This window comes from Vicia villosa, unplaced genomic scaffold, assembly GCF_029867415.1.
Source record: "Vicia villosa cultivar HV-30 ecotype Madison, WI unplaced genomic scaffold, Vvil1.0 ctg.001480F_1_1, whole genome shotgun sequence".
NCBI classification, from domain to species: Eukaryota; Viridiplantae; Streptophyta; class Magnoliopsida; order Fabales; family Fabaceae; genus Vicia; species Vicia villosa.
In genome coordinates, this window is record NW_026705635.1 from 202,528 (window position 1) to 220,907 (window position 18,380).

At 37.6% G+C, this 18,380-nt stretch overlaps 2 long non-coding RNA genes across 2 annotated transcripts; both read right to left on the reverse strand.

Annotated features, from left to right (window-relative positions):
• Nucleotides 1-4,215: 4,215 nt before the first annotated feature.
• LOC131635420 (uncharacterized) lies at nt 4,216-5,938 on the reverse strand. Its single transcript, XR_009293812.1, has 3 exons — nt 5,527-5,938; nt 5,116-5,439; nt 4,216-4,532 (listed from the first exon to the last, which is right to left on the reverse strand). It is a non-coding gene; the product is annotated as an uncharacterized LOC131635420 (long non-coding RNA).
• A 7,111-nt stretch (nt 5,939-13,049) lies between these two features.
• On the reverse strand, nt 13,050-14,648 carry LOC131635421 (uncharacterized). Its single transcript, XR_009293813.1, has 3 exons — nt 14,361-14,648; nt 13,950-14,273; nt 13,050-13,366 (listed from the first exon to the last, which is right to left on the reverse strand). It is a non-coding gene; the product is annotated as an uncharacterized LOC131635421 (long non-coding RNA).
• Nucleotides 14,649-18,380: the final 3,732 nt, after the last annotated feature.

Sequence of the window (18,380 nt, forward strand, 5' to 3'; positions counted from 1 at the left end):
ATAGCATTCAAATTAGGAGTGAAGTTAGAAAGATGTATTCAAATGATGGAAGTCAGTAGCAAATAGCCTCTAATATGTGTCTAAACAATCATGGAATCAAGTCACAAAGTTTCATACAAAATTATAGGTCATTCGGACAAGTTATGGTACAATCGTTAACCAAAGGTGAGTTATTTACTAGTGAGAAAGAAAAATCAAGTAAAATAAGAAAACATGACTTGAAAAATTCAACTCCAGGTCTTAGGACCTCTAAACATCCCTACTTATATGTACAAAAAGAAACTAAGTCAATTGCATAAAGGCAAAGCAAATTATAGGTCAAATTCACATGGTTATCCGTTTAGGAACGTACATAAATCGGGTATAGAAAATATAATGAAAACCTAACCAAAACATAGAATTAAACTTTTATTTTTTTCACACAATATGGTATATGAGTCTACTGATATCACACAAAAAATGGCAATTAAATTCTACTCCTAAGGTATTAAACAAAATTAATTTGCAAAACCGATCAAACTTAAAGACTCAATGAACATGTTGAAAGAAAATGATTTATTAAAAACAACAAACTAAGTTCTAAAATTCTAACAAAATATCAAAAATTTCTACACACATTATTCTATTTAAAATATATTTTTGTTCATTTTTATTCCAATAGAATTCGAATTACAAGTCAAAAATTAGAGAAGAAACAATTTCTAAACATTTTTCAAAATCTGTTAGCCAGGGGGTGTGTTAGTAAAAAAGATTTGAACTACATCTTAGTTATATGGTGCATGGGCTAGAAAAGGGGGCGTAGAAATCAGGATAGTGCTGAGCCCAATCAGAAACGTGGCCCAGGATTTACACATACCACTTATTTCTTATTTCAATTATTATCTTCAGCATGTCATTTATTTAACACATGATTTTACATATTAAAACGTGACATGAAAAAGAAAACTAGCATATCAATTGGGCATTTGGAACTTAAATGAATAAAACAAAAAAAACCTGGGCCAATCACGTGCTAACAAGTCTTTAACCAATGATATGAAAAAGACAAACTGATCAAATTAAATGGGAGCATCAGCCAGTTACAACGCGCCACGTAAGCGCAGGTGGGGGGAATATCACAGACACGCAGACGCCGGAGATGCTCTCTCCGGTCGTCTTCTCCGACCTCACTCACGGCGGCGATGAACAAATTTTTCGGAAATGTAAAAAAGATAGCACCTTTCTACTCGGAATTTCGTGCTGATTACAGATCCGGTGCTAGATTTTATTAACCCTATCTCTATCATGCAAACCGAAGGCATCAAGTGAACCCTAACATTCAAAAAGTTTCACTAATGCACACAAAAGGGATACCAAAATACTCCTCATGCTACAAGGAACTCAAATACGCAACTCATACATTCATACAGGAACTATATCACGCAAACCGAATTCAAGTTCAATGAAAACATATTCATGCACCATATGCAACACATACAATGAAAACATGGCGGTCTAATTGTCCTAACCCAATCCCTGATGACGGGTTCCAGGCCTATACATGCTTCTAATGCAAGGGAAAAAGAATCTTACTTGGAGAAGCCTTGATCAAGATTTGAAAGAGAATTCTACAGTTGCGTTGCAATCCTTGATCCTTGCGAATGATGATGATGATTTGCAGTGGAGAATGAAGATGAAGGTTGATGAGTTTGTTTCTCTTGAAAGTGGTGATCACAAAACGATTATGGAGATGATTGATGAAGATGATGGTGATGCTTTGGAGCTTGTATTAAGTTTCGATTGAAACCATAATGGTGATTGAAAGGTGATGAAGATGATGATTGTGTGAGAATGAAGATGAAGGTTGATGAGTTTGTTACAAGATTGTAACAAACTTTGTAGAGAGAGAGAGAGAGAAGAGTGATGAGAGAAAAATGAGAGCTTGGAGAGAGTGAAGAGAGAAATCGAAAGGTGAGTGAGAAGAAAAAAAAACTGAAAATGTGAAGTCCTCCCCCTTAAAAGTGAATGAGTCGAGTGCTTATATATGTGTGTTCCTTGTGTTCTATGGTGGGGTTGTTTGCAGCTTAGCATTTCTCTTCAAGACTTAGGGAGCAAGTGTGGTAGTTTGAGTAAACTTTTTATATCCTTTTAGATTCAAGAGCATTGCATGGTTATAAAGGGAATGGTCTGATGCAATAGCTTTATAGCCTACTCCTTCAAACAATGTCCATGGCACCCACTTCATATGTTAATAACTTCCACTATAGGTCTTCAAACAATGCCAACTTGGTGTCAATTCGAAGAGGAGGCGGAATAGACCAATTTTGGTGTTTGGAAGTTCTTATAATAATGCCTGGAAGGATGAGAATAATGATCATGAACATGAGATATTACCCTGGTGCTAGGACTGTATGCGTGCATGCCTTGCTTGACTTAGAATTTTGACAAATCAAACTTTGGGTCAGAGCATGACTTTGAGACTCCACAAGTAATTATTCTCTTGATCAAATGTTGTGTTCAGGATATCAATGGAAAGATGACATGGAAAGAAGTAGATTGGCACTGAATTTGAGTCAATTGGACACTTGCATCTTCCCATAACCTGACTTAAAAATGGCACCTCACCTGCTCGACGAAATGCCTACGCATGACTCGAACTTCTGGCCCAGTCACACGCCCGGAGTTACCTTCGCATGGTCACCACTTTTAGCCTCTCTAATTTACTCAACACACAACCAATTTCTATTATTCTTTGTTTGTTTGGTAAAGGGCACGAAGGAGAAAAAATTGATACGCTGCTTGGGTTCATGGCACGCTTACAGGTTCCTAAAATAGCTCTTCAAAATGACATGCCAAGTGCTTGTGGAAATGCCTACGCTGCCCAGAAACTTTGCCCAGCAATATGACTTGGATGCAGTGAGATTTTGCCAACTTCTCCCTTCAATAACTCTCAATCCATATGTCATATGAAAAAACTCCCAACTACAACATTGTAGAGGGCCATGGGATGGACATTTTTGGTGTTGAGCTTGTTTTGATTTGAGGCTTGTATCCACGTGTAAATTAGGCTCAAAGTCAGCTGCTTGACTATTTTCAAATCCTCAAATATTTTCTAAGTGTTTTTTTTCTATTTTTGGCAACTTCACATTTCCACTACCATTCCCAAAATGGAAATTTGAATGTTTCTTGATTTTATTTATTTCTTCGATTTTCCCACAAAAGAACAACATTTGGCAGTTGACTTTGACTTTGACCAAAAAGTCGACATTTCCTGATTTTTTTGATTTCAGCTGAATTTCCCGATTAATCCGCTTTTGACCCGATTCTCAATCCATTTTCAACCAACTAAGCTTCAGTGAGTGATATTTCTTCAAGACAACCACATTTTCACATCCACAATCATTTCCTGATTAAATCTTGACCAAAAAGGTCAACAGGGTTGGCTTTGGTCAGAAAACTCTAATTTGACGATCTTGATGAATCTGAAGCCTGTATCATTTAATATGAACCCTGTCTTGGAGAGAGTGAAATCCTGATCTTTAGGGGAACTTCTGTTGCACCCCAAAATTTGCCCACCTAATATTTATTTCTAACTGGCTTAAAGTTTCACATTCATCTGCATACATCCATTAGGTCATTTAAATACAACATGCACCATTAACCAGTAAATTCGGTATGGGCTCAAGGATCCTGGATTATGGCTCTTATTCGTTCCGTTTGAGCTTGGTAAAGGTCAATTGAGGACCGTGAAGTAGGGTTGGATTCAGGCTATATATTGCTACGTTTATGTTCATTAATCCAAGAACATGGTCTCTTTAATCAATTTATCGTTGAAGCACGAGGCATTGCGGAGAGTAGACCACCAAAGAATGTGGATGTTCATCACTCATTCAAAATTGGTTCAATTTAGTAAAGTATCTTAAAGATGGCAAGATGGAAAGAATCGTAGGTGAAATGCTTGCATTTTGAGTCACGAATTACAAAGAACACGCTCATTCATTTGATTTGTATATCATGAAGGAACAGTGCATTTATTTTTTTATTCAAGGGACTTCCTCGTTGCAATTTCAAACCTAATGGTTATTGCTATACACAATCAAAGGAATTTGGAATTTCTAACACAACTGGGAAAAGGTGACCACTCAGGGTATTTGGGACTGAATTTATCTCATGACATTCTTTCACATGGCAAGTTTAAAACAAATGTTTGAATTGATAAGTGGAGTATAATCAAGGGAAGAGGAAATTAAAGCTTCATCTTACAAATCCAAATACATTACAAAGACCAAAAGTTACATTGCACTTTCCAAGAATGCATCACATTATATTCCAAGCCTACAAATTGATAATCCTAACTTATTACAGAGGCACTACAAATCGCAAAGGAAAGATTATATCGAGGAAAAAAGAACTTGCTGCAGCCATCTAAGTACATGTTACAAAATTCAACAAATTCAGGTTTCAAGCTTTTCACATTGCACACGATCCATCTCGAACATATCCACTTCAAGCTTTCATATCCTCACGCCTCATGTTTCAAGCCAAGCCAAAACCTGCAACACTAATCAGCATCATCACTATGCTATATTCAAGTTCAGTTTAAGTCACACATGAATCAAATAAATGGTACTCTGCATATAAAGAAACCGAAATAGCCCTGCAATACAAAATCAGTCCCTGTAGCGATTCACTTCATACAAATTTATTAAATCCAAACTTGCTCAGTTTAGTCTCCACACAAAAAATATACACACATTCCAAACATAACCCTTTCAACACCTAACTGTCCTAACCTATTTCTAAACCTCTTCCTAACTGTTTTAACTAACAGCTTCCCTAACTAATTTCTCTTCACATCCTTACTTCTAACTAACCTTATAACCACCAAAAACAGATTTGTAACTAACTTCCTAAGCAGTTTTATAACAGCACCTCTAACCAATTTCTTAACTACATAACAGAAACCTAACAATACTTCTAACTACCAAAAACATAACTTAACCACCCTAACCAGTTTCGGTTACTTCTCCTAACTAACCCCTAACCGTTTTGTAACTAACAGTTACAAGCTTTAACAGACTATAACAGAAAATTAACACATAACTAACAGTTTAACAGAAATTCAGATCAACTGACCTTCACCTCTATATATTCTTTAACCTCTACCTTTTTGCAATCTTCACCCACCACAATTCTCCACCATTTTTCTATTCATTCTTCAAACTCACCTTCACTCTCTCCCATTTTTCTCACCTTGAGCCTCTCATCATCTTCATCAATCAACACCAATCCTCCACCACTTCTTTGCTTCACTCTTCAACATTCTTCATCTTCTTCTCAACCTTCATTCATTCATCATCACCCTCGCCTTCTTCCATTCTTCACTTGAACATTCATCACCATCTTTCACAATTCACCATACAATCAACCTCTTCACCAATCATCAATCTCAAGACTCTCCTATTCAACAACAACGATTCACAGAATTTCAGAAAGAAAAAGAAGAGGTGTCGAATACAGAAATTGATAGAAGAATCAAATACTCACCTGAAGAGTTGTTTCATCCTTTGCGTTTATTTCGCATCATCTTCAATCTTCATCTCCAACGCATATCATCACTTTAACTTCATTCTGGAACCCTCAATCATCCATGATATCACCGCAATCTCCACGAATTCGCAATTGCAACGTCATCAATCTCCTTTGACGACCTTCAGTAGTACCGTCATCACCGAATCATTCTTCAACCCTATCGACAACAACAAAGACGCAGCGCCATCAACAACTCAGAAGAAGGAATCAAAAAAAAAAAGAAGAAGAAGAGGATATCGCGAGCAGAATCGAGGGAGATCAAGATGGATCCGAATCGGATTTCTCTGACCGCTGCAAGTTGCTCGACGGAGATAGTGAAATGCTCCGGCCGCCGTCGTGTTCGTGAGAGAGAAAGAGAAGATGAGTTTGCAAGTCTGATAGCCACAAGTAACCCTAAATTCCTTTTTTTATTTTATTGCTTGATTATATTTTACATAAAGTCTGGTATTAATCTGATAACATCTAATCTTGCTAATTAACGTATTAATGTAACATAAGTATAGACTTAGTTAACAATAATGGAATCGATAATAAAATCTGTGAATAATGAAATCTGAATCAACATAACTCTTGGGCCGAAATTCTGATTCACCCCCTGAGGCCCATACCATTTTTGGCCAAAAAAGATACTGAACAAAAAGCGCCTCTGGGCCTCCATCTGGATGGGCCTGCTCCCTGTACCAACCACACCCCTGTTTCCAGTCTTCACCCCCTTGTTTCATATTATTTTCTAATTAGAATTAAGAGATTTTCTTTAGTTTTTCCAATATTTTCTAAGTTCTAAAAAACAATAAAAATCGTTAATTTTGTTGGAATTTTAGGCAATCTTTTTGACATAAAAATAATCACTAAAAATAGTAGTTTTAGGCTATTTTGTTTTAGTCTTTTACTTGACTTGTAATTCAATTTCCTTCATAAAAACCATAAAAATAATAGTATTTTAAATTCGATTTTTGTACTATTTTGCATTGTTCACTTTCATGTCTTGTACCATATTTTCAAGTGTTTATGTTAGCCATTTTACACTAATTCTTGTATCGTTATTTACTTGTATTTTTACTTGTAATTTCGATCTCCGCTTATGCTTATATTCTCATGTCGCTTTTTGCTCCTAACCATTAGGTAGAAACCATGACAACCTTAGGAATTAGAGGTTCCCATCATATTAGGCTAGTTTTCATCTTAGGCTAGTTTTGTCCCTTTTCCTTTTCAACTTTAAAACACTTAACAAAGGAAGAGGCGAATCACATTAAAAGTGGGAGAGAAACGAGTGGGATTTATTCCCTAATCTGTTTCTCGAACACTTAGTGAGAGAGAAATGAGTGGGATCCATTCCCTAATCTGTTTCTCGATCACTACAAAGAGAAATGAGTGGGATTCATTCCCTAATCTGTTTCTCGATTATTAGAGAAATGAGTGGGATTCATTCCCTAATCTGTTTCTCTATCCATGTAGAGAAATGAGTGGGATTCATTCCCTAATCTGTTTCTTTGACATCATACATTCTATGTGATTCAACTCGCAGATTAATTCCCCTTAAAAATCACCAATCAAAAACATCTAAAATATCTAATAAAGGTTCAGACCTAAATCAAAGTAATGAAGTGGTGCGGAACCTTGTATTGGGTTTTGTTCATCATGGAATTACCCTAAAAAATACAAACCAATCTTCTCTCTTCTCTCTCTTGCCTCCGAGGCATTCTTTCTCTTGCCTTCAGGGCATTCTTTCTCCTAATTGGACACGTTATTTCCGCTCCATTCCCAGCTTAAGACTCCAGAGGTCGAGCAGCGGAGTGCGAATGTAACTGTTCAACTAAAAAACACAAAAACAAACAAAAACTAAAGAGCCGAACTACGGCGCTCTGATTCCTGAAAAGGATACGTAGGCATTGGGTCGCGGGGCCTAAGCGAGCACAACTATTTATAAACCTTATTTTCCCCGTGTTTCTTTTCTTTCATTTGCATGCATTCCCCTTAGTGATTGAGCTTTAGATTTATACACCCTTAGAATAGAACAAACATAGGTGGATCCTGTGGAGTACCACAGACGTGAGGGGTGCTAATACCTTCCCCTCGCGTAACCGACTCCCGTACCCTATCTCTGGTCGAAAGACCTTTTCTTATCCTTTCTTTATTCTAGGTTTTCCGATATTCCTTTCCCTCTTTGGGATAAATATATTGGTGGCGACTCTGTTCACATTTCGCGAGCGTGCGACAGCTGGCGACTCTGCTGGGGACCTAGCTTAGTCGATCCTAGCTTGTGTTTGCTTTCTTTTCTTTGGGTGTTCATTTATTGATTTATTGTTTTATTGCTTTACTGCTTTATTGCTTTATTTCTTTATTGCTTTATTTCTTTATGCATTGCATATCATGACTATTTATTGCTCGCATATCATGTTTATTTTCTCGCATCCTGGACTATATTATGGGTCCCCGTGGGGGCCACATATTTTCTCTGTTTGCAGGTTGGGTGGGATTTCTATGAGGTAAAAGGCCCAATACCCAGGCCAGAGTGATACATAGGCTACCTAGGATAGAGTGGATAGTCATGACGCCAACAGAATGTCAGGTTCTGTTGATTGCGATCATGAGACCCACGACCAGTCGAGGTTCAAATGGGATACCATCGTTGGCATGTATTTGCAACGATGATGGTGTCTCAGGAGAACTGTTAACGCTGGTGACCTTTTTGACCTACCATATACTAGATCCTACCTGTGAGAGGGGTTGGGAAATTTTGTTTTGCAGGAAAACAAGCCTCCATCCCACCCTGTGCCCGTTCAGACTATCTATCATAATCAACGTCGAACCTCTGAATCTGGAGGGTTTGACCTTATGTGACTTATACAAAGGTTATCTATCAGAATCAACGTCGAACCTCTGAATCTGGAGGGTTCGACCATCTTTGACTTATGCACGAGCTATTTATCCAGAAAGCAACGTCGAACCTCTGAATCTGGAGGATTCGACCATATCTTATTGACCATGAGAAGTTGTTATCCAAGAGGCCTTGATCCTTGATCCTGATTTATGTTGCATTTGCATCATCATTAACATTTTGCATTCATGCATGTGCATCCATGGTTACCAATACTCTTACCACTCTTCCTCTCCATCAGATCAGTCAAGAGGATTCCTCAACACCGTTATCTGACATGACAACAGACAAAGAATCATGGGGAATTACAAACAAGATCAAGCTGCTATCAGAAAACTCCATGCCTCCTAAAGGGGCACCTTCCACCAAAGGATCCTAAAGACTTTATGTTTGTCAAAGAACATTTCATTTGCATCATAATAAGGCCAAGCTTGCCATTGTATAGATTTCTCTAGTATTCTCAATTGTACTATTTTCGTTGTTATCAAGTACTTCTCATTGTAAGAAACTCATTCTGTTTGAATAAATAAAAATAATGCAATATACATGTTTTTCTCAAATCATTTCATTCTTGTCATTATGTTCATTGATACTTCACTCATTTGTCTTAAGCAACTAAAAAAGGAGAATGATGAAAAATCAAAAACCCATGAATCACTAATTGTATGCTTTTGGAACAAGATCCTGCTGAGGATGTACAGGCATTGTTTCAATTCCTAAACACCGGAGTTATAAGGGAGTGAAACCTTCGTAAACCCCTTTGAGCCTATGGAGTAGTAGTTTCTTTTCAAAAAAATGCAAAACCCTCAATCTTAACCAGGGGCAGGGTAGTCTTCAGTTAGTGCGACCGAGCGCTCAACTTTCAGGTATTCCATCAGAGGATCAATCATATCTCAGATCTCACAACAAAAAGAGGAAGAGCACAATCCACAATGGATGTCTCTCATCCACTAAGAAGAAGGCAGTCACAACCTTTTCGTCAAATCAATCAACAAAGTCATACAACTTGTTCCCGAACGAAAAAAAAAAGAGAAGAGAATGAAAAGAAAGTTATGAATCATGATAAAAAAAAAAAGAAACAATAGCCCGCTAAGTCAAAAGAAAAAAAGAAAAAAGCTTTGAAGCAAATGACTTAGGCAAAAATTAGGGCATACCCCGCTGGACAACGAAAACCAAAGTCAAAAGAAACTTCTTGTCCAGGCAAAAGTTAGGGAAAGCAAAAGGCAAAAGCAAAAGAAAAATCCTCCAAGGGACAAGTTGTTGTGACCATCAACAAAAAGCACCAAAGGGTGGCTGCCACCTCCATCAAAGTCACAAAGGATCCTCATCCATCACAATCCTTCCTGAAAGGTGAACACTCGTGTCGAACTAGCTGAATGTAGGACTGGAGAACATCACGAAGAGGGGTGGGTTAAGTAGAACTTGAGCCTTTATCCTTTGTTTCTTAAACCGTGAACCCGACCACGTTACAACCCTCAAAAGTCCTAATTGAAGTAGGGTTCGTTCCGAAAGCATACAAACTGTAAAATCATGTCAAACTGACTCCTAATGTTGCTGTGTCACTTGTGTTAGTATCAGTACAACATTTTGACAAATAAAACTTTTTCTTTGAGATTAACATGTGCATTGCATTCTCATTATCTTTTTCAAAACAAAATTGTCTCTAACATGAAAATAAGTACTTGATACCAAGGAAAGTTCAACATTGAAATTCCATCGAGTAATCTTACAAAGGCAAAGGTTGGTCATCCACCGAGAAAATATCTCTAACATCCATTTGGTGGAAGAGTTCCCTTCAATCTGGGGCATTCATTCCATGATCAACACTGGGGCAGACCATTACAAATCTCCATGATTCAAGCATTATCAAAGTTCTATCTCAAGAGATCATACATGCTGGGGCAAGCTAGTAACAATTCATTTCTTCATCCTCAATCAAGTGTCAGATATCGAGACAAGTGTCGAGGAGTCAAGTCAAACACCTCACATTCACAAGTTCTATCCTTCAAGCAACAACCTTCCTGCAAGGAACCCTCCATTCACTCCTAGCATCATGGAAACAATCATTCCATTCATAATCATACATACATCATGCATATCATTGCATTTTCATTATCATTTCTCCTGCATGATCCAATCATCAACAAATCAGGGGCATCCACCCCACCTTGATTCTGAAACAGAGTTTCAGAACTCCACCTAATCTATTCCATATCAAAAGCAAAAACCCTGATCAATCAGTACACTGCATATAGAATCTATTACATTGTATCTCCCGAAGTGCATAAAACAAATCAAGCATTGCATGTGAAGCATAAGCCAAGTTACTCATCAGATGAGGTCCCTACAAAACATTCAGTTGATATTCTACTGGATCACTCAGAGTTACCATTGTGGTGTCATCTCCCAAAGTCAATCATGTTCATCTTTCTTCAACCCAGAGTTGATGTTTTTGTGTCCAACCCAGAGTTGACTCTCCTTTAATCTTTTAACCCCGAGTTAATTATCTCTTCCCACTCAACTCAGAGTTGACGGTTATGTCTTATTGATTTCTTTTTCCCACTCAACCCAGAGTTGACGGTTATGTCTTATTGTTTTCTTTTTCCCACTCAACCCAGAGTTGACGGTTGTCCTTTGTTCAATCCAGAATTGATTCTTTTTTCCTCAACCCAGAGTTGATGGTTACCTTTTATTCAATCCAGAATTGATTAGTTCCTTTTTCCCACTCAACCCAGAGTTGACGGTTGTCCTTTGTTCAATCCAGAATTGATTCTTTTTTCCTCAACCCAGAGTTGATGGTTACCTTTTATTCAATCCAGAATTGATTAGTTCCTTTTTCCCACTCAACCCAGAGTTGACGGTTGTCCTTTGTTCAATCCAGAATTGATTCTTTTTTCCTCAACCCAGAGTTGATGGTTATCTTTTATTCAATCCAGAATTGATTAGTTCCTTTTTCCCACTCAACCCAGAGTTGACGGTTGTCCTTTGTTCAATCCAGAATTGATTCTTTTTTCCTCAACCCAGAGTTGATGGTTATCTTTTATTCAATCCAGAATTGATTAGTTCCTTTTTCCCACTCAACCCAGAGTTGACGGTTGTCCTTTGTTCAATCCAGAATTGATTATCATTTCCACTCAACCCAGAGTTGACGGTTGTCTTTTATCTTTCCCTCTCAACCCAGAGTTGACGGTTATCTTTTGTCTCTTCCCACTCAACCCAGAGTTGACGGTAATCTTTTCCCCTTTCCCACTCAACCCAGAGTTGACGGTTATCTTTTGTCTCTTCCCACTCAACCCAGAGTTGACGGTTATCTTTTCTCCTTTCCCACTCAACCCAGAGTTGACGGTTGTCTTTTATCTTTCCCTCTCAACCCAGAGTTGACGGTTATATTCTTTCTTCCCCACTCAACCCAGAGTTGACGGTTATCTTTTCTTTTATTCAACCCAGAGTTGACGGTTATTTCTAATTGTTCATCTTTCCTCTTTCAACCCATAGTTATTATCCAATTCCCTGTTCAACCCAGAGTTGATTTCCTTGCTTTCTTTCTCGACCCAGAGTTGATGCTTATATCCTGTCCCACTAATACTGATTTCCCTTTTCATTCTCAATCCAGAATTGATGTTTATCTCTTATCCAACCCCGAGCTGACTTCCTTTTATTTTTCGACCCAGAGTTGACCTAATTTTCTTTTAACCCAGAGTTGATGTTTATTTCGTTTCTAACTCAGAGTTAATTTGTTCAACCCAGAGTTGATACAATCTTCCTTAGAGTTGATATCATTTTCATCCCAGTGGATCTCATCTTTCTCCAAGCAAATTTTTAGGTTCACTTGGTATTTAATCTTCTTCTACCTCGAATGCTCGAAAGGTTAGCGCCAATCTCACTTTCAGGTTTAAGACGATTAAATAGGGGCAGCTGTTGCACCCCAAAATTTGCCCACCTAATATTTATTTCTAACTGGCTTAAAGTTTCACATTCATCTGCATACATCCATTAGGTCATTTAAATACAACATGCACCATTAACCAGTAAATTCGGTATGGGCTCAAGGATCCTGGATTATGGCTCTTATTCGTTCCGTTTGAGCTTGGTAAAGGTCAATTGAGGACCGTGAAGTAGGGTTGGATTCAGGCTATATATTGCTACGTTTATGTTCATTAATCCAAGAACATGGTCTCTTTAATCAATTTATCGTTGAAGCACGAGGCATTGCGGAGAGTAGACCACCAAAGAATGTGGATGTTCATCACTCATTCAAAATTGGTTCAATTTAGTAAAGTATCTTAAAGATGGCAAGATGGAAAGAATCGTAGGTGAAATGCTTGCATTTTGAGTCACGAATTACAAAGAACACGCTCATTCATTTGATTTGTATATCATGAAGGAACAGTGCATTTATTTTTTTATTCAAGGGACTTCCTCGTTGCAATTTCAAACCTAATGGTTATTGCTATACACAATCAAAGGAATTTGGAATTTCTAACACAACTGGGAAAAGGTGACCACTCAGGGTATTTGGGACTGAATTTATCTCATGACATTCTTTCACATGGCAAGTTTAAAACAAATGTTTGAATTGATAAGTGGAGTATAATCAAGGGAAGAGGAAATTAAAGCTTCATCTTACAAATCCAAATACATTACAAAGACCAAAAGTTACATTGCACTTTCCAAGAATGCATCACATTATATTCCAAGCCTACAAATTGATAATCCTAACTTATTACAGAGGCACTACAAATCGCAAAGGAAAGATTATATCGAGGAAAAAAGAACTTGCTGCAGCCATCTAAGTACATGTTACAAAATTCAACAAATTCAGGTTTCAAGCTTTTCACATTGCACACGATCCATCTCGAACATATCCACTTCAAGCTTTCATATCCTCACGCCTCATGTTTCAAGCCAAGCCAAAACCTGCAACACTAATCAGCATCATCACTATGCTATATTCAAGTTCAGTTTAAGTCACACATGAATCAAATAAATGGTACTCTGCATATAAAGAAACCGAAATAGCCCTGCAATACAAAATCAGTCCCTGTAGCGATTCACTTCATACAAATTTATTAAATCCAAACTTGCTCAGTTTAGTCTCCACACAAAAAATATACACACATTCCAAACATAACCCTTTCAACACCTAACTGTCCTAACCTATTTCTAAACCTCTTCCTAACTGTTTTAACTAACAGCTTCCCTAACTAATTTCTCTTCACATCCTTACTTCTAACTAACCTTATAACCACCAAAAACAGATTTGTAACTAACTTCCTAAGCAGTTTTATAACAGCACCTCTAACCAATTTCTTAACTACATAACAGAAACCTAACAATACTTCTAACTACCAAAAACATAACTTAACCACCCTAACCAGTTTCGGTTACTTCTCCTAACTAACCCCTAACCGTTTTGTAACTAACAGTTACAAGCTTTAACAGACTATAACAGAAAATTAACACATAACTAACAGTTTAACAGAAATTCAGATCAACTGACCTTCACCTCTATATATTCTTTAACCTCTACCTTTTTGCAATCTTCACCCACCACAATTCTCCACCATTTTTCTATTCATTCTTCAAACTCACCTTCACTCTCTCCCATTTTTCTCACCTTGAGCCTCTCATCATCTTCATCAATCAACACCAATCCTCCACCACTTCTTTGCTTCACTCTTCAACATTCTTCATCTTCTTCTCAACCTTCATTCATTCATCATCACCCTCGCCTTCTTCCATTCTTCACTTGAACATTCATCACCATCTTTCACAATTCACCATACAATCAACCTCTTCACCAATCATCAATCTCAAGACTCTCCTATTCAACAACAACGATTCACAGAATTTCAGAAAGAAAAAGAAGAGGTGTCGAATACAGAAATTGATAGAAGAATCAAATACTCACCTGAAGAGTTGTTTCATCCTTTGCGTTTATTTCGCATCATCTTCAATCTTCATCTCCAACGCATATCATCACTTTAACTTCATTCTGGAACCCTCAATCATCCATGATATCACCGCAATCTCCACGAATTCGCAATTGCAACGTCATCAATCTCCTTTGACGACCTTCAGTAGTACCGTCATCACCGAATCATTCTTCAACCCTATCGACAACAACAAAGACGCAGCGCCATCAACAACTCAGAAGAAGGAATCAAAAAAAAAAAAGAAGAAGAAGAGGATATCGCGAGCAGAATCGAGGGAGATCAAGATGGATCCGAATCGGATTTCTCTGACCGCTGCAAGTTGCTCGACGGAGATAGTGAAATGCTCCGGCCGCCGTCGTGTTCGTGAGAGAGAAAGAGAAGATGAGTTTGCAAGTCTGATAGCCACAAGTAACCCTAAATTCCTTTTTTTATTTTATTGCTTGATTATATTTTACATAAAGTCTGGTATTAATCTGATAACATCTAATCTTGCTAATTAACGTATTAATGTAACATAAGTATAGACTTAGTTAACAATAATGGAATCGATAATAAAATCTGTGAATAATGAAATCTGAATCAACATAACTCTTGGGCCGAAATTCTGATTCACCCCCTGAGGCCCATACCATTTTTGGCCAAAAAAGATACTGAACAAAAAGCGCCTCTGGGCCTCCATCTGGATGGGCCTGCTCCCTGTACCAACCACACCCCTGTTTCCAGTCTTCACCCCCTTGTTTCATATTATTTTCTAATTAGAATTAAGAGATTTTCTTTAGTTTTTCCAATATTTTCTAAGTTCTAAAAAACAATAAAAATCGTTAATTTTGTTGGAATTTTAGGCAATCTTTTTGACATAAAAATAATCACTAAAAATAGTAGTTTTAGGCTATTTTGTTTTAGTCTTTTACTTGACTTGTAATTCAATTTCCTTCATAAAAACCATAAAAATAATAGTATTTTAAATTCGATTTTTGTACTATTTTGCATTGTTCACTTTCATGTCTTGTACCATATTTTCAAGTGTTTATGTTAGCCATTTTACACTAATTCTTGTATCGTTATTTACTTGTATTTTTACTTGTAATTTCGATCTCCGCTTATGCTTATATTCTCATGTCGCTTTTTGCTCCTAACCATTAGGTAGAAACCATGACAACCTTAGGAATTAGAGGTTCCCATCATATTAGGCTAGTTTTCATCTTAGGCTAGTTTTGTCCCTTTTCCTTTTCAACTTTAAAACACTTAACAAAGGAAGAGGCGAATCACATTAAAAGTGGGAGAGAAACGAGTGGGATTTATTCCCTAATCTGTTTCTCGAACACTTAGTGAGAGAGAAATGAGTGGGATCCATTCCCTAATCTGTTTCTCGATCACTACAAAGAGAAATGAGTGGGATTCATTCCCTAATCTGTTTCTCGATTATTAGAGAAATGAGTGGGATTCATTCCCTAATCTGTTTCTCTATCCATGTAGAGAAATGAGTGAGATTCATTCCCTAATCTGTTTCTTTGACATCATACATTCTATGTGATTCAACTCGCAGATTAATTCCCCTTAAAAATCACCAATCAAAAACATCTAAAATATCTAATAAAGGTTCAGACCTAAATCAAAGTAATGAAGTGGTGCGGAACCTTGTATTGGGTTTTGTTCATCATGGAATTACCCTAAAAAATACAAACCAATCTTCTCTCTTCTCTCTCTTGCCTCCGAGGCATTCTTTCTCTTGCCTTCAGGGCATTCTTTCTCCTAATTGGACACGTTATTTCCGCTCCATTCCCAGCTTAAGACTCCAGAGGTCGAGCAGCGGAGTGCGAATGTAACTGTTCAACTAAAAAACACAAAAACAAACAAAAACTAAAGAGCCGAACTACGGCGCTCTGATTCCTGAAAAGGATACGTAGGCATTGGGTCGCGGGGCCTAAGCGAGCACAACTATTTATAAACCTTATTTTCCCCGTGTTTCTTTTCTTTCATTTGCATGCATTCCCCTTAGTGATTGAGCTTTAGATTTATACACCCTTAGAATAGAACAAACATAGGTGGATCCTGTGGAGTACCACAGACGTGAGGGGTGCTAATACCTTCCCCTCGCGTAACCGACTCCCGTACCCTATCTCTGGTCGAAAGACCTTTTCTTATCCTTTCTTTATTCTAGGTTTTCCGATATTCCTTTCCCTCTTTGGGATAAATATATTGGTGGCGACTCTGTTCACATTTCGCGAGCGTGCGACAACTTCCATGAGAATAGTATTGTGCAGTCAAGTCCTCAATCTTTCTCTTTTGCTCACAGATACCCTACACATTGAACCTCTTTTTCACCGGTTTTCTTGGGTAGTGACAGTGATATGGATGAATGCCTTGGATGAATGGCCTATATGAAGTATGTGTATGAATGCGATGTGAAAGCCATTTGGGAATAAATAAGCGGGCAAATTTTGGGGTGCAACAGACGTAGCGGGTTGTTGTGGCTCGAGTTCGACATCAGTCATGTCAACAGTGTATTCATCAGCAGAATCTTCAGAAGGTGTCTCAGGCTCGTACTCGGGTATAGGCTCGTCTTCTGATAAAGGTTCATATTCAGGAATGGGTTCATCAACAGGAAGAGGTTCATAATAACCAGGTGGTGTTTCAGGTTCAGATTCGGATGCAGGCATTTCCTCATCAACATGTTCATAAGCTTGAGGAGTTTCAGGTGAGGGCTCTCTCTCAGGAATCTGACCATAGTAAAGCCAGTTGGCAGGGTTGTGCACACTTGTCCTAGGATTCGGTAAGGTGAACTGATACCAAACTTTGTTATCAATGAGCAATTCAAACCGATGAGGTCCAAGATTACCGATGATACCTCGATTAAAGCAGAAATTGATGTCCATAGAGGTATGGGTACCAAAAGGTGTCAATCTAAGCAAAGGTACTCTCATTCCTATGGCATTAGCAATCATAGTGACAAATCCGCCGATCCTAATGGGTGAAACTTCGTCTTGCGTGATGCGCTCGAAGTTTGTTAGCATGAATGCAATGGCATTGACCGGGCGATTCTGAGAGGAGCAGAACATGATGAATAACTCTTCTCTAGTAACTTCAGTGACATTATCAGGCTTTCCAAAAATGTAGTGAGCAAGGATCTTGTGAAAGTAGCGGAAAGCAGGATTGTGGATATTCTCAGATTGAAATTCATTCTCTTCAGGGTTATCATTTCCAGTGATTTTCCCCCAGAATTTTTCCAGCTCCCAGTATGGAAGGTTTTCTTCAGCTACTTTGGCATATGCATCGGGTCCATGAGGTAGTTCTAACATTTTAGCAAAGTCTCCCATGCAAAAGTTAAATTCCATTCCAAAGAGTCGAAAAAGGATGACTCCTTTCTTCAGTCCTTGTCCACTGTTTGGAAGATAGGTCAGTGAGCTCAAAAATTCCAAAGTGAGTTTCCGATAGGTATTAAACTTGCGGAACAAGTGGTAACCAGTCCAACCGACTTGGTTAAGCAGGTGTAAAACGCTTTCTTGGATGCCAAGTCGTATCATAGTCGATTGGTCAGGGTAGCAAGTCAGATCTATTTGTCTTTCAGCCAGCTTGTTGAATCTTGCTTCTTGTCCTCTACCACGGGACACAACTTCCATATTATCAACTCCTTCCATCGTAGTTAGTAGTTAATTGAAAAACCTAGAAGTTGAAAATATTAGGATAAGTTAGAATTAGGCTAGTGTTTATTTAAAATAAAATAAAAAGTTAAAATTAAGCTTAGGTAACAAGTTATAATAATAAATATAATTATAATGGAAATATTTTCCCAATTCATAGATAGTAGTTATAATTATAATAATTATTATAAGATGTATGAAAAATCAAAAATGATTAAAATTAAAATTAAAAATAGAATAAAGTTTTAAAATGAAAATTAAAAATAAAAGATTAGAAAAATTAAAGTTTTAATAAAATAAAAAAAAAATAGAAGAATAAATAAATGTGGGTTGTCTCCCACCAAGCGCTTTGTT